This window comes from Schistocerca gregaria, chromosome 6 (genome assembly GCF_023897955.1).
Source record: "Schistocerca gregaria isolate iqSchGreg1 chromosome 6, iqSchGreg1.2, whole genome shotgun sequence".
Lineage (NCBI taxonomy): Eukaryota > Metazoa > Arthropoda > Insecta > Orthoptera > Acrididae > Schistocerca > Schistocerca gregaria.
In genome coordinates, this window is record NC_064925.1 from 551,912,812 (window position 1) to 551,928,299 (window position 15,488).

The following is a 15,488-nucleotide window of genomic DNA, read 5'->3' on the forward strand; positions in this document are numbered from 1 at the left end:
CTCCAGATAGTAGATCATCAATAAAAATGAAGCTGTTCTCAACCTGAAGTCTGGCAATGCATTACTACACCAGGTCCTATTGGAAGTTTTAAGTCCTTGCCTTTATCTTATGTTTGAGCTGACTTATGCAGATAATTACACAGTGATCAGTGGTCTCTGTTCTACCAGTGTGTCAAATTCTATCTGTATGGGTATGACAGCCAATGAGGTTCATATTTTGTTTCTTCCCTAACTAGATTGAATTTTCTCATGTTGGGAAACTAGAAGGAGAGATTTTTTTTCTATACCCAAGATTGCATAAGTAATTTACTTTCAGCATCTGATTTTGACAGACTTTGCTGTCATCATTTGGTCTTTGTAAAGTTTTGTTACAAAACATATTCATTGAGAGTTAAAACCTCATGCCAAGTTGTCATTTTAGTGGCTAAAATGTAGCCCTTTGTATTGTACGTATTCTGACAAACCTTTGTATTATGTGCCACATTTTATCAGCTAACACGACAACTTAGCACGAGCTTCTAACTCACAATGAACACAATTTGTACAAAAAAGTTTGAAGACCAGAAGATGGCAGCAAAGTCTGTTGAAACGAGTTGTTGAAAATAATGAAGTATTTATGCAATCTTGGCTATAGAAAGTTTTTTGTCTTAATAGAACATGGCTGTCATAGCTATCACTAAACACGAAACGAAATATTTTTAATTCCACTCACACATCCAACCTTTACATGCATGTTGACATAAGGTTAAAAAACCAGAAATAAATAAATAGTTCTTAATCATGAACAGACCGATGAGAATTATTTTTCCTAACTACAATATAATGGATGATGCAATGACAGGAATTTGCTGGCATGTCAGATATCTATGCTCAGACACAAGGAATTCTATACCAAGGTAGTTTAGACATCACTGATAGAGGCATGCAGTTTGACGTGGATTCTGATGTCATGGCAGGTGAAGATCTGTACCAGACAACAAGTCTAGCCTAAATGATCTGCTCATTGCCAGAAGTTGCTTCAACCATTGGAATACACCTGTAACCCAGCCCCATATTTTCATTGTCACTTATATTTCCTTCTTTTAAACTGTATCACTTTAATCAGATGTTCTCCCACAGTTCATGTGGCACAAATTAAGCCAAAAGCATTTTATTTCACTGATTACATTTCATTACATTTAATTCAAATGTTTCTATATGGGGTGACTCAGATGTAACAGACAGTGTGTAGATATATGCTCTGTTCTTATTTATAAGATACAGTTATCTGCAACTCATGGTTTTTGCCACGTTTACTTCTTTAATGTGCATGGGTGTGCAAATGGCTTGTGACGGTTTCACGGTTTGCCTACTTCATTTCTTTGTTTGTTGTCCTCGGTGTTCATGTACTGGCTGCTACACTGGCTAAAAATGGGTTGCAGAAGTACAATACCGTCTACTGTAAATGATTTATTTGACAGATGCACATTTGCATTTCACAGTCTTTTACTTTCACTGTTCACAACCCCCGAATATTACACAGTTATATGGCCAGTGCGCTCTTGTTTTAACTTTCCTTAAGCCTCATTAATAGTTTGCAGGTGAACATCCACATACTGCTACAATCGTTTACTGTCGAACATCTATGAGCAGTAAAAAAACGTAACCACATAGTCCACAGTTCTTTTGGAATAATCAGGTATGTATGGAGCAGACACTGTCATTGGTTTGACACATGGCCTATTGGTGTAACACTTATTTTACTTTTCAATTGATGCATTGTTGTTGTTCTAACTAACACAGGCTCCTCATCTGAAACTCAGCCATGGACTGACTGTCTTGTGACAAAAAATTGGGCCCTTATATATCTACACAATAACAGGTGCTGAAACTACCCATTGTTTGAAGTTTAATTTACAGAAATTACAATTAAAACTTAACTCATTAAATTAACTGAATACATCAAAAAATTCATTCCTTTTAACAGTTTCTTCATCTACAAGGTTTAGACAGAATTATTTGTTTAAATGATGAAATTAACATATATTGTTATGAAAACAATACTTTTGACAAAACTGTTAATTACTTTGGAATTAAGGGCTGGCTTTGCTAACATGTTTTTGAATAGAGCCAAATAGGTCCTTTAAGAATACAATTAGTTTTTCCTTCAAATGTTTATAATTAGCACAGAATTTATATTTGTTTATAAGTCCACAATAGAATTTAAGTTACAAAACACTTACTGATTTCACCCTATAGCCATAGTATTAATGAGGAATAGTCAAAACAAATTAGAAAATCAATTATATACATAAAATTAAGCACAAAATTAGATCTGGGTGTTATGTTCTTTAAAACTAAGAGCCATCTTCTTTCTTTTATGAAAATGCAGATTATATTCATGTACATTAATGGCAAAAAAAAAAATTAAGGGGGGCAGATGTTAAAACAAGAGGGGAAGTAAAAATTATCCTGGATACCTTCATCACAGGCTTGTGGAGTGATTAGCCTTACTGTTGTGGTTGTGTGTCTAAGAAATTGCTGGGCAGTTCTTCCAGTGTAGTTTGTACTCTGTGCTGAGTTGATGTACATCTAGGCTCACTGCAATGGAAATACCACTCATTGTTTTCTGATTGTGATAATAAAATTCCATGGCTCACCACCTTTCAATTGAACACCATTTCAGAGAGTAGCGTGTCTGCAACTTACACCAGGAAGCTTGCCCATGGAAACAGGGTAACAGACTTCTTGTTCCTGGGGAGTCTTCACCTTGTTGAGACTTCACAACATGGTTCTGTGGGGATTTATTTGATGTGTGGAGAGACTGGTTGAAACTGCATAAAATAATCTGACCCATACCTGCAAAGACCATATGAAAGGGGAGGGGACAACAGCAGAGGTGGGGCTCTGATATGAACAGCCACTGTACAGTATTGGAAGTGCACTTGAAGCCTGCGCACAGATGAACATTTTGCATAACGTGTCAGCTGCAGCTGATAAGTCAAAAGTAAAGAAAGACCAGGTTTAATGTCCAGCCGATGGAATCATATTTGGCCGAAGTGGATCGTGGAAAGCACAGATAACCTAAACCTGAATGGTTGGATGTCGATTTGAACAATCATCCTTCTGAATGTGAGTCCAGTGTGCTAACCAGTGCAGCACTTCACTTGGTGCTATCTCATCTGCAAATGACTGTATTAGTAGGTTTAGTGACAATGACCATTAATTTGCCAACTATAGACATTCAGTCAATAGTTCTCATCTCAATACAATATGGAGTAAGAAATAATTCCATAACAAAGGATGTGGCCTTGGACTGCCAGAAGGAAATCCCAATCAAATAAAAAAAAGGGATAAAAATGTAAGGTAGGGGTCAACATCATTTGCTACAATACTAACAAAGTAAAATAAAGAACATGTGCAATGTGGAAGAGTGTTACAGGTGAATCAGTGAGAGTAAACCATGAAAAAAAAGACAAAAGCAGTGCTTCACAGAAGAGTTCTGTTCAATTTCAGCCTTGGAGAAGAAGAAATGGTGACAAAAATTCTTCAGTTGGAATTCCAGAAGAATCAAGGCGCTTCACTAGCTACAGCCACATTGTGACTGTAACCTTTTTTTGTCTGCCACTCACCAATATTCAGCTGCTGATAGCTTAGTGAGTCTTTGTCACCCAGAGATACGAGACATTAGGATGCAATCACACATGGGCTGTCCCAGTTGCTGCACCACTCCTCAACACTACCAGTTTCTGATTGGCATGCCATTATTCTGGTAGGTGAAAGTCCTCTGCTCATAGGCCTCATTCCCCCATAGACCAGAGCTTCTAACTCCATGTAAACATATATCTCTAATGTAACTCTGGCAGAATATACTAGGTGACTGTTGCTCTTTGACCAGGTGGTAAATACTTGTTTTCCTGGACAGTCTTAAAACTGTTAAGATTTCGTCATGTTACTCTGCCAGAAAAAGAATGGAACACACTCAAGGATTGTGTTCAGTGGTACTGAACTGTAATATATTCTAAGGGGAAAAAGATGAACTATGAAGAAACCATCCTGATGGGATGCAAATCAGTAGATGTGTTGTACATGTACAACAAACAAGTGATCACAATTTCAGAAAAACTGGATGATTGGTTCAAGTGAAAGAGCTTCACAAACTAAGCAAATCAGTAATGAACTGGTCCAGCTCTGGCCATTATGCAGGCAGTTATTTGGCTTAGCATTGGTTGACAGAGTTGTTGGATGTCCTCCTGAGTGATATTGTAGCAAATCCTGTCCATCTGGCATGTTAGATCATCAAACTCCCAAGATGGTTGAAAGGCCCTGCCCATAATGCTTCAAAAGTTCTTAACTGGGAAGATATTCAGCAACTTTCTGGCCAAGGTAATGTTTGGCAGGCATGAAGATAAGCATTAGATACTTGTGTGAGTGGGCATTATCTTGCTGAAATGTAAGCCCAGGATGGCTTGCCATGAAGGTCAATAAGATGGGGCATACAGTACCATCTAAGTACTGCTGTGCTGTAAGGCTGTCGCGTTTGACAACCAATGTGTTCCTATGAGACGAAGTGGCATCCCAGACAATTACTCCTGGCTGTCGAACCTTACGCAGGTGATAATCAAGTTGGTATCTCACTGTTGTCCAGGACATCACCAGTCATGTCTTTTTCCTGGAATCTCATTGACTCAAGTAGAAATGCCTTCAGTGATAAGTCCCAATTTGAACCAAGTCCAAGTGTCCATTGAAGACCTGTCTGGATACATCTTGGACAACAGTGGGATACCAACCGGTCTGTCGCCCATATATGGCACAACAACCATGAGTGATGTCTGGGTCGCCATTTCTTTTCAGAGCAGGATTCCTTTGGTTTTCATTTGTGGCACTACTACTGCACAGTGGTATGTCACTAGTATACTACACCCTGTTTTGTTGCCCTTCATGGTAAGTCATCCTGGGCTTACATTTCAGCAAGATAATGCCTACCCCCAAATGATGAGAGTTTCTACTGCTTGTCTTCATGTTTGGCAAGGGAAGAAAGTAACATGTGGTCACATAGGGTGTATCTGCAAGACAGGAGAGGTGGCAGCTCCTCTCTGCTCCCAACAAACTCAAACACTGGAAGTGGAGTGTTATAGTTTGATGTAAAATCTATTTCGTCTCAGGAAATACAACACTTTTGTAGTGGCTGTCTTGTCATCCACAAGCATCTCAGGTAATGAGGCAGGTAGTGTGCCACAGATCGCCCAGCAGGGCACACTCAACAAGAACATGCACTATCGTCAGTAGACTACCACAGCTACGATGAGGGGGATCCTCCCAATGCAGGAGGAACTCATGGGTGAGTCTCATGCGGCCAATGGCTACTTTGTGAGAGGCCTGGAAAAGTGTGTGCCACACATCAGTGGCCACTTGAATTGCTCTCAACTCGTTTTGGGTCATAGCAGCCTGCCATTCCAATTTCCAGAGCCTCAAAATACTGTGTCCAAGCTATAATCTAAGTCTGTGTCCGGTATTCCAACATCTAGTTGCTCTCCTGTGGTTTCGTGTTTAGGTAGGCAGTCAGCGAGTTCATTTCCTGGAATGTCTATGTGGCTTAGTGTCCAGTTGAAAGTCGCTGTCCTTAAAGAGCCATAGCGGCTAACCCATGGTTCCTGGATGCTGGTGACTAAAAGATTATTGGGATAGCACAGGATTATTCCTTTTAAGCAACTCATGTAAAGGCTGCAGATCAGAAAGTTAGTTGTGGCCTGGGCTTTGATGAACTGCAAAGCCTGAAATATGGCAGAAAGTTCTTTTTGTGTCCCCTTCCATGTGCAAAAGTGTAACCAACCCTGACACTGTCTTTTGATCAGTTCCTATAGATGCATATATAATCAGAATAATTGTGGAGGACTGAAAGAAACAGGTGTTGGTCTTGGGGCCACAAAAGAGGTCCATCCATATTGCAGGACAGGGTACAGACCACAAGGAATGTCGAGAGGGAACTCTGAGAATACAGACTAATGGAGGATGTTGGAGGTCCCTCAGCATACTATTGAGTCAGATTCCAGCTGGTGTGCCCAGTTCTAGGCAATGTGCGAACAGTCTGAACTGTTGGTTGTGGGAAACAGTTGAGTGACATGGATGGGTAGGCATCTGGCAGATTGTGGCTGCATAACTTGCAAGAAGCTGCTGTCATCCAACCCACAATGGTGGCATACTGGCTTCTACCAGGAGGCTGTCAATAGGGCTTGTACAGAAGGACCCCAAGCCAAGTGATTTAAAATCAGTGCTTTGTTAAAGCTCATACAAACTGTGTAGTCTGTGCCCCATGAGGAGTGACTAAGAAAATGGAGAGCATTCAGCTTCTACATGCAAGTTGTGTTGAACTGGTGGACATGTGATTAGCTTGTGGTCAAATAAAATAACTAAGAATTTAAAAGCTTCAATAGCTTCTAGGTCACCAAGGTAAATATATGGGTGCAGGTGCACAGTCTGGAGTTGACAAAAATGCAGAACTCATGGTTTTGCAAGTGAACATTGGTAACTGTGATTCTGTGCCCAGTCATGGACTCTCAGACAGACCCCTGAAGATGGTGCTCATCAGTACACAGTGATGCAGAGGCACAATATGGGCAAATATCATCCACATACAGTGACAGAGAGACTGTAGGGCCCACTGCATTGACGATACCATTGATGGCAATAGCAAACAGCATTTTCCTTGGAACCAATCCCTCAGGGACTCCAGTTTCCTGTACATTTTGGTTGCTGAGAGTCAAATTTATCCAGACCCAAAAAGTCAGAGAGATAGGAAATTCTGGATAGGAATGGGTAAAATGCCCCAGAAACCCCATTCATGCAGTGTAGGTAGGATGTGATATTGCCAGGTGGTAATGCATGCGTCCTGTAGATCAAAGAACAGAGTAATCAGAAAGCATTGTGCATTGCGGATTCCAAACAAACCAGGTGATCTGCAGTGGGCCAGAAAGCCCAAAAACCACTTCGGAATCATAATAATTAAATAAAATATGTGGGCCCTTACCCAGTTTCAGGCCAGGAATAATAATACCTACACTCCATTGACAGGGAAATACTCTCTCCCACCAAATGCTATTAAGAAGTCCAAGAATATGTTTCATGCTGTTGGCATGAAGAAGTTAAGGAATTTGTTTGTGGATTTTGTTGGGTCTATGGGCTGTATCTCAACACACTGCCAAAGTGCTATGAAGCTCCCATTCACTAAAAGGGACATCATACACTGAAGCACCAAAGAAACTGGTGTAGGCATGCGTATTCAAATATAGAGATACGTAAACAGGCAGAATACAGCGCTGTCGTCGGCAATACCTATATAAGACAACAAGTGTCTGACAGTATTGTTAGATTGGTTATTGCTGTTACAATGGCAGGTTATCAAGATTTAAGTAATTTTGAAATGTTATGTTATAGTCGGTGTATGAGTGATGAGACACACCATCTCTGAACTAATGATAAATTGGGGATTTTCCCATACAAACCTTTCACAATTGTACTGTGAATGTTAGGAATCCGGTAAAATATCAAATCTCTGACATCACTGCGGCCAGGAAAAGATCCTGCGAGAATGGGACCAACAATGACTAAAGAGAATCGTTCAACATGACAGAAGTCCAACACTTCTGCAAATTGCTACAGATTTCAATGCTGGGCCATCAACAAGCATCAGTGTGCAAACATGTTGCCTGGTTGGATGAGTCTCGTTTCAAATTGTATCGAGCAGACAGATGTGTATGGGTATGGAGACAACCTCATGAATCCATGGATCCTGCATGTAATCGCAGGGGACTGTTCAAGCTGGTGGAGGTGTTGTAATAGTGTGCGGTGTGTGCGATTGAAGTGATATGGGACTTCTGATACATCTAGATATGACAGGTTACATGTATGGAAGCATCTTGTCTGATCACCTGTATCCATTCATGTCCATTGTGTGTTCTGATGGACTTGGGCAATTCCAGCAGGGCAATGCGACACCCTACACGTCCAGAATGGCTACAGAGTGGCTCCAGGAACACTCTTCTGAGTTTAAAAACTTCCACTGGCCACCAAACTCCCCAGACATGAATGCTATTGAGCATATTTGGGATGCCTTGCAACGTGCTGTTCAGAAGAGATTTCCACACCCTCGTACTCCTACAGATTTTTGGACAGCCCAGCAGGAATCATGGTGTCAGTCCCCTCCAACACTATTTCAGATATTAGAAGTGTCCATGCCACATCATGATGCGGCACTTCTGGTGCTTGTGGGGAACCTACATGATATTAGGCAGGTGTACCAGTTTATTTGGCTCTTCAGTGTATGATAGAGGTCATATGCATTTTGAAAGATATTGGCTAGAGCTCAATAAGGTGTGTCTGGGTTAGGAAATGAGAATGGTAAATACTACAGCCGGACATTTCAGTGAAGTGTGCCACAAAACATTCAGCAAGTACCATGGGATCAGTGCAGGTGTTACCATTGTCAAGGACGTCAGGAACCGCCGAGGATGGTGGATGGTCAGAAATGCAATGGAGTTTAGTCCATACCTGGGACAATGGGATGTGGGAGCACATAGTTGAGACATATTGCTCCCAACACTCCTGCTTTCTTGTCTTTATCAAAACCGCTCTTTGGCCCAGAGTCCTCTGAATGCTATTAAATTATCCAATATCTTTGACGGAAAGAACAAGTGTTGGTAGGTCTGTGAGTAAAATTTAATCTCTCTAATTTTATATTCATGGTCTCTTCGCGAGATACACGTAGGAGGAGACAATATATTGATTCTTCTAGGAATGCACGCTCTCGAAATTTTAAAAGTAAATGTCACCATGATGTAAATGTTTCTCTTGCAGCGTCTGCCTTTGAGGTTGACTTAACATTTCCTTGACTCTTATGTGCCTACGAAGTGAACCTGTAACAAAATGCACTGCTGTTTGCTGGATCTTTTCTATTTCCTCTGCCAACCCTATCTGGTTCTGTTCCCAGATAGATGAGAGATATTGAAGTACTGGTGGAAAGAGGCTTTTGTAAGCTACCTCATTTGTGACTGAATTATGCTTCCTGAAAATTCTTATAATGATCTCAACTTTTTTTGAGGGTGGCAGGGCAAAAAAAAAAAAAAAAAAAAAAAAAAACTGAGGTCACAAACGCCCATGTCACTACTTTAGAACATTAATATGAAAAAGAAGTGAAAAGTGACGAAACGTAAAGCCCAATCAACAGAAGGAAAGACCAAGGACTTTCTCTTGGCTTAAGGTCAACAAAAAACTTTAGAGACAATGGAGGTCCCAAACCAAATGTTAAATGCCCCTTGTGATATTGCTATGACAGATAAAAAGTAAAACTTTAGAGACAATGGAGGTCCCAAACCAAATGTTAAATGCCCCTTGTGATATTGCTATGACAGATAAAAAGTAAATGCTGTTGACTGGCAGTGGGTCGTTCATTAAAATAGCCGATAATTGAGAAAACACAAATGGTCTCCAGAAGCAAGCCACATAATATAAACAAGAGCAGAATTTCGCAGGGCCTGTAATGGCATCAACATCTTTCTGAATAAAAGACGAATTCAGAAGACTGGCCACCTGTCGTATGTGATATCATGAGGAACTGAGGTGCAGCTGGGAGAGTCTTTGAATCTCTAGCCTCATTCCATTAACGTTTAATAGATATAGCTTGAGATGGTGACTGGCTCGCTGCAAAAAAATCCCCCCATGACTGCCAGCGTCTCTGATGGCGTGCTGCTTCCAACTGGGGCCACCCCCTCGGAGGTGGCCTCGCCCGCCTTAGGTGACTGTTCACACCTCACGTCACACCTCCAAAATTCCAGACAGAGATACCAAGTGGCAATTTTGAAAGATAACAACTGATGCAATCACCCCTCCCTGGGCCTGGCCTGTACCAGGGGATACGTGCAAACCCTACCTGTTGACCTGGGGCTCAGAATTACGAGTTACCCAGTAACTTGTTGCACATTAAATGCATGGACTGGCCTTCAGGAGCACACAGAGGGGAAGAAGAAACAAAGAGAAACCTCAAACGCCAAAGCAGGGAAAGGGTGGAAGATGAAGAATGGAGAAACAAGGAAGAAGGAAAAGAAAAAATAAGAAAGAAAAAAAAAAACAAATGAGAGACTGTTCCAATCTCAAGCTGCCAAAACTTCAGAACACATTATATTATCAAAAATGTGCCAAACATGATCCAAAGGGAGGGGAAAAAGAACGGGAGGGGAATAGACATGCTGCGTGGAAAGGAAAGAGGTGCTGTAAGGACTGGGGCCCCCTCATAGCCAAGCACGAACTCATCAAAGGGTGGGGGGAGGGGCGGCGGCGGAGTGGGCTCCTTGAGTTGATGATAGAGACATAGCTTACGACGCTGCTCAAGGAGACAAGTCCATGGAGAACTGCAATAGATCACAAAGTTGCCGATGAAAAGAGAGTTGCCTGGAGGGAGATGATCCGTAATAGGGTTTATAGCTATAGGAAAGAGGACAACACTCAGAACAGAGCCTTGATGCATCCCATTCTCCTGAATAAAGCTGTCTGACAAGGCTGAATCCACATGTATCTTAAAAAAATGGTCGTTTAAAAAGCCCTGAAGGAAATGGGGCAGGTCGCCTCCAAAGTTCCACATGTAAGGAGTATGGTGGATACTAGTCCTCCAGCAGATGTTTCAGGCTTTCTCCAAATCAAGAAACACAGCCACAGTCTGGTATTTCCACAGAGAAGCCATCATGACATTGGCTGATGAAGTAACGAAATAACAAACTGCAGAATGGCGTGCAAGAATCCATACCTTTTAGTGGTTAGTAGATTGCAAGACTTAAGCTACCATACAGCCAGCCATGATTCTTGTGTTCCATCGCCCTGAAAAAACAGCTGGTAAGTGGAACGATAGCTAGAAGGAAGGTATTTGTCCTTACTGTGCTTTGCTGTAGATATGACAGTGGCTTCATGCTAAGGCCCCGGAAATGTGCCCTCTCCCCAAATGCGACTGTACATATGGAGGAGAAAGTGCTTGCCTGTAAGAGAAATAGGCTGCAACATCTGAATGTGAACATCGTCTGGCCCCGAGGCAGAAGACTGGGATGAAGTGAGAGCATGTCAAGCTCCCTCATAGTAAAGGTGGCGTTGTAGCATTCACGATACTGTGAGGAGAACGATGTCATCCACACCACCCCCATTCATTTCCAGAGGTGAAAGACGGAGTGATAGAGGGTGGAGCTCGAAATCCCGGCAAAATAACGGCCTAAGGAATTGGAGATAGCAATGAAATCTACAATGATAGAATTTGCTATGGTCGGGCCAGAAATTGGAGAATGAACCTTGGTCCCAAAGAGCTGATGGAAGTTGCCTCACAAGACGGAATAGGTTAAAAGAACTAGTAAATGAAATCCAGCTAGCTTTTTTACTATCCCGAATAATGGAACGACAATGTGCACACAGCTGTTTATAGTTAATACAGTTAGGCTTTGTAGGATGATGATAAAAAATGTGGAGAGCACTTTTCCGAGCGCGAATTGCGTCGCAGAACGGCTCAGTCCACCAGGGGACTGGGACACGGCGTGGTAAAGGAAGGATAAGTTCGTGAGGTACTCTATGTGGTCATCACAACTGGGAGTTTTTCATCGAAGGCCGCCAGGAAGGAGTAAAGCCTCAAGTCAGCCACAGAAAGCTGTCGTTTGGGTTTAGGGTCCGCGCGGGATACAGTGGCTGATGAGCAGTGACCCATTTTCGTCCAAAGTGCTGAATGAGTTCATTTCTCTGTCCCCAAAGGGGAGGCCAACATTGTCTGCTTTTGGTCGGTCGGCGATGCACTGCGATGACACAATCGAGGCCCCTCCCCTTGGAATCTTTTTCAAATGATTTTACAGAAACTATTCGGTAAAAAATTTCATTTTTGCACTGCTTATAGTTTTCTACGTCGGCTTCATCATGATGTGCCCATCATTTGGTTAAAGGTCATAGTTATTGTTATATTTGCGTTTAAGTAAGACACTGCGAGAAATCCGAAAAAGTTTTCAATGAAAAATAATGGTCGCTATGATTTTGCGTTTGGCGCATATTAAATAATAGGCTGGTGCGTATAAAAATCAGCTAACACACAGAAGTTTTCTTTGGAATTTGGTAGAGGTCTTTCTTTATCTGTCACCATCTCAAGAAAATTGACCTGATACAGCACATTCATTTGTGATCGCTTGTGCCAGTGATAAAGCCAGAATGCGGTAGCCGCAACATTCCTCGTATTTCATAAACGGTTTGAGACATCCTCAAAGAGGAGAGTATTTTGGCATATGGTTATTATGCAAAACTTCATTATCTACCATTTTATTCCATTAAGTGCAGACTTTTCCAATGAAATAATGTAATTTTTAAGGGTCATCGATAGCTGATGAAATTAGAAATGCTGCCGGTTTTGGAACAACGTAAGTGAGAACGTTACACGTTTGTTTTTGAACCGAGGATGTCCGTTTTGGTAAACTATTGACCTTACTTTTCCTGATTTCCTTAATTAATAAACTATTGGACACTGTGTAAACTCCGCTGTGTTTTGGCAAAAGAAATTTTAAAATGGCAGCAAGAGAACTGTAGGTTTTACTCAAAATTCACCACTCACTATGCTTCTCTGAAAGTTACAAATGGTTAACAAGCCAGGCAAAAATAAATCGCTGCCTTTGTAGCATTTTCAGTGGAATTCGTTATAGGTACTAACCAAAGCAGAGGTGACAGTAGATCGTTTTAAATGATCACCATGCAAGTGAGAGGATGGAGGGTCTCCACTTAATATTTACAAAAGATATGAGCATAGTTAAGTTTAGAATGGCACTTCCCCTCCAGAACTCTAAATTTCCCGTACAGCGCCCTCCTCCAACCTCCATCACTACCTCTCTCTCCATGGCTCCCTTCTCATTGCGCATATGCCAGCAAATTATTCTGCAGGCACTCTACATGCATGTGGGGTAAGAAACAGCAAATGGACAGCATGTGAGAACTGGTGGCTTCAGTACGTGTCAGACAGAACAAACCACATAAGATGACAGACAAGCTGGACAGCATAGAGCAAGAGGTCCAAATGGGAATAGGCATGTGAAGAGTCTAAAAGGAATGTGGGTGCTCCAGTGTTAAGGCAGATGAGGTTTATTTGATTGAGAAGGTCAGCTAAGAGGTAACCTTTGGGACAGGTTCTCTAAGAGCACCGAAGGGGATGGTAGGCATTAAAGTTGCTGAGCAGCAACAAGGGATGAGCGAGCTGACCAATAAGCTGGAGTAAGTCTGTCCTGGTGACAGCAAATGATGAAGGGATGTATACGTTACAAAGATAAAAGGTAAAAACGAGGAAAAAAAATGTGGACTGCAGCAGATTGCAGCCAGGTGTTCAGTGAGATGGTTTGGCTGTCGATGTCATCTCAAACGAGCAGCATGAATTCCCCATGAGATGCAAACTGTCCTCAGGGGGAAGGCCAAAGTGTACCGGAAGGAAACATGAGGGCCCAAAGCAGTCGCTAACTTTAAATTTATTTGATTCCAAGAGCAGCTGTAATTCCTCCTTTTTGGATCTAATGCCACGAACGTACCATTGGAGACGAGTCATTATGGGGAATGAAGAGCAGGGAACAAACGAAGGGCAGTCACCTCAGTGGCTGTCGAGTGTCAGCCTCCGAAGACTCAATGATAAAAGGCGCAGTGGCTGGAGGGTCCTGTTCCATGAAATGGCTGTTCGTTTTCTTAGAGCTTTTGTAGTTGGCAGGCGTAGACTCAGACGTCTGTTGGCTGGACGGACATAAAATGTCTTGTAAGAAAATGAATCGCCTACAGCCGTCCTTATGATCTTAATTTTGTAGCCGCCAGTTTAGGCACTTCAGTGCACCATCTTCAGGCCATAGTTGATGCTGAAGGGGTTATCACGATCCATACTATATGTATATATCATCAGTGGTCTACATACCTGGATTACGCAGCCGATCTGTAACAGTGACGTCAGCCGTTCAACCATTGACTGTCAAATGAGTCAGCCGAGTCATTTGGCAGTTGATGGTTGGAGTGCTGACATTACTGTTACAAATATCCTACATAATTCAGTTATGTTGGCCACTGATGCTGCGTATATATGGATCATGACAACCCCTTCAGCATCAACCACGGCCTGAAGGTGGTCCACTGAAGCACCAAACCTGGTAGCTACACAATAAAGAAGAGCATAAGGACGGCTGTAGGCTCAGATGGTTCAAATTGCTCTGAGCACTGTGGGACTTAACATCTGAGGTCATCAGTCCCCTAGAACTTAGAACTACTTAAACCTAACTAACCTAAAGACATCACACACCTCCATGCCTGAGGCAGGATTCGAACCTAGGAACAAAGCGGTCGTGCAACAGCTGTGGATCCCAAGGCCTCCAGTCAAAAGGATGGATATAAAGTCTTCATGAGAGTGTTTCTTTTGTCCTTTCCAGCCTGCTGGTTGTGTAACAGGTGATTTTGCTGCCGGGGGCGAGGATTTGGTGGCTTGTTGTGCAGCGGTAGAAGGAGGCAGGGATGCTATTGTGATACTGGGCCATTTCGCAACTGCAGTACTGAAATTGGGGTCGCTAGTCTGTGTAGCTGTATCTTTTGTGGAGCGAGGCGTAGCAAGAACGGTGCTGTAAGTGAGGGATGGTAAAATGCAGGGCTTTTGACTAGCCAAAAACTTGCGACAGTTGAGCAGGTACAGAGTAGGATACTTATTCCTTTAACCGAATCTCCTGAATGGCCCGCTCATTGAGAAACATGGGACACCCACAGAATGAGCCGGCATGGTCGCCATTTTAACTGCCACAGCGAGGAGGAGGTGGGCAATCGCCATCATGAGCACCTCTACTACAAGTAACACATTTTGTCGTGTTTGGACAGGAAATGTGTGCGTGGTTATCATGTTGACACTGGTAGCAACACATTGGCTTTGAAACACAAGTCAGACTGTGATGACTTCATAGCCTGCCTTTATCTTTGATGGAAGCATTACTCGAGAAAATGTCAAAAAAAAAGAGTGTGCGCAGGTAGATAAATTTTCGTCAATCCATTTCATTACCCATAGGACCACAGTGACGCCCATATCAGAGAGGAGATTTTGGATTTCCCCATTGGTCAAACCATCAAGCAGCTGAGTGTAAACAACACCACATGACGAATATGGGATACAACATGCCTCGGCACCAACAGGATAGCCATAGTGGAGCGAAACTGTCAGCAGTTGTTGGGCTTGAAAATCACAACTGGTCTCCAGAAGCAAAGTCCCATTACATAAGTGAGAGCAAGATTTCACATGGCCTGCAAGAGCATAAACACCTTTCTGAATAATAAGCGGATTAACTGTAGCGAAGGACTGACCTCATTTGGTGCATTACAGCATGAAGAATTGAGGTGCACCTTGGAAAATCGTTGAATCTTTTGCCTCATTCCGTTTACGTTTAGTGGACGCGGACTGAGATGGATATGATTGCTTCACTGTGTAAAAATCTCCCATATTTCCGGTG

The 15,488-nt window shown here is 42.3% G+C and overlaps 1 protein-coding gene across 3 annotated transcripts in view; it reads right to left on the minus strand.

Moving 5' to 3' along the window:
* LOC126278987 (excitatory amino acid transporter) overlaps window positions 1-15,488 on the minus strand; it is a 355,583-nt gene that overhangs the window by 59,466 nt on the left and 280,629 nt on the right. The gene's annotated exons all lie outside the window — the stretch shown is intronic.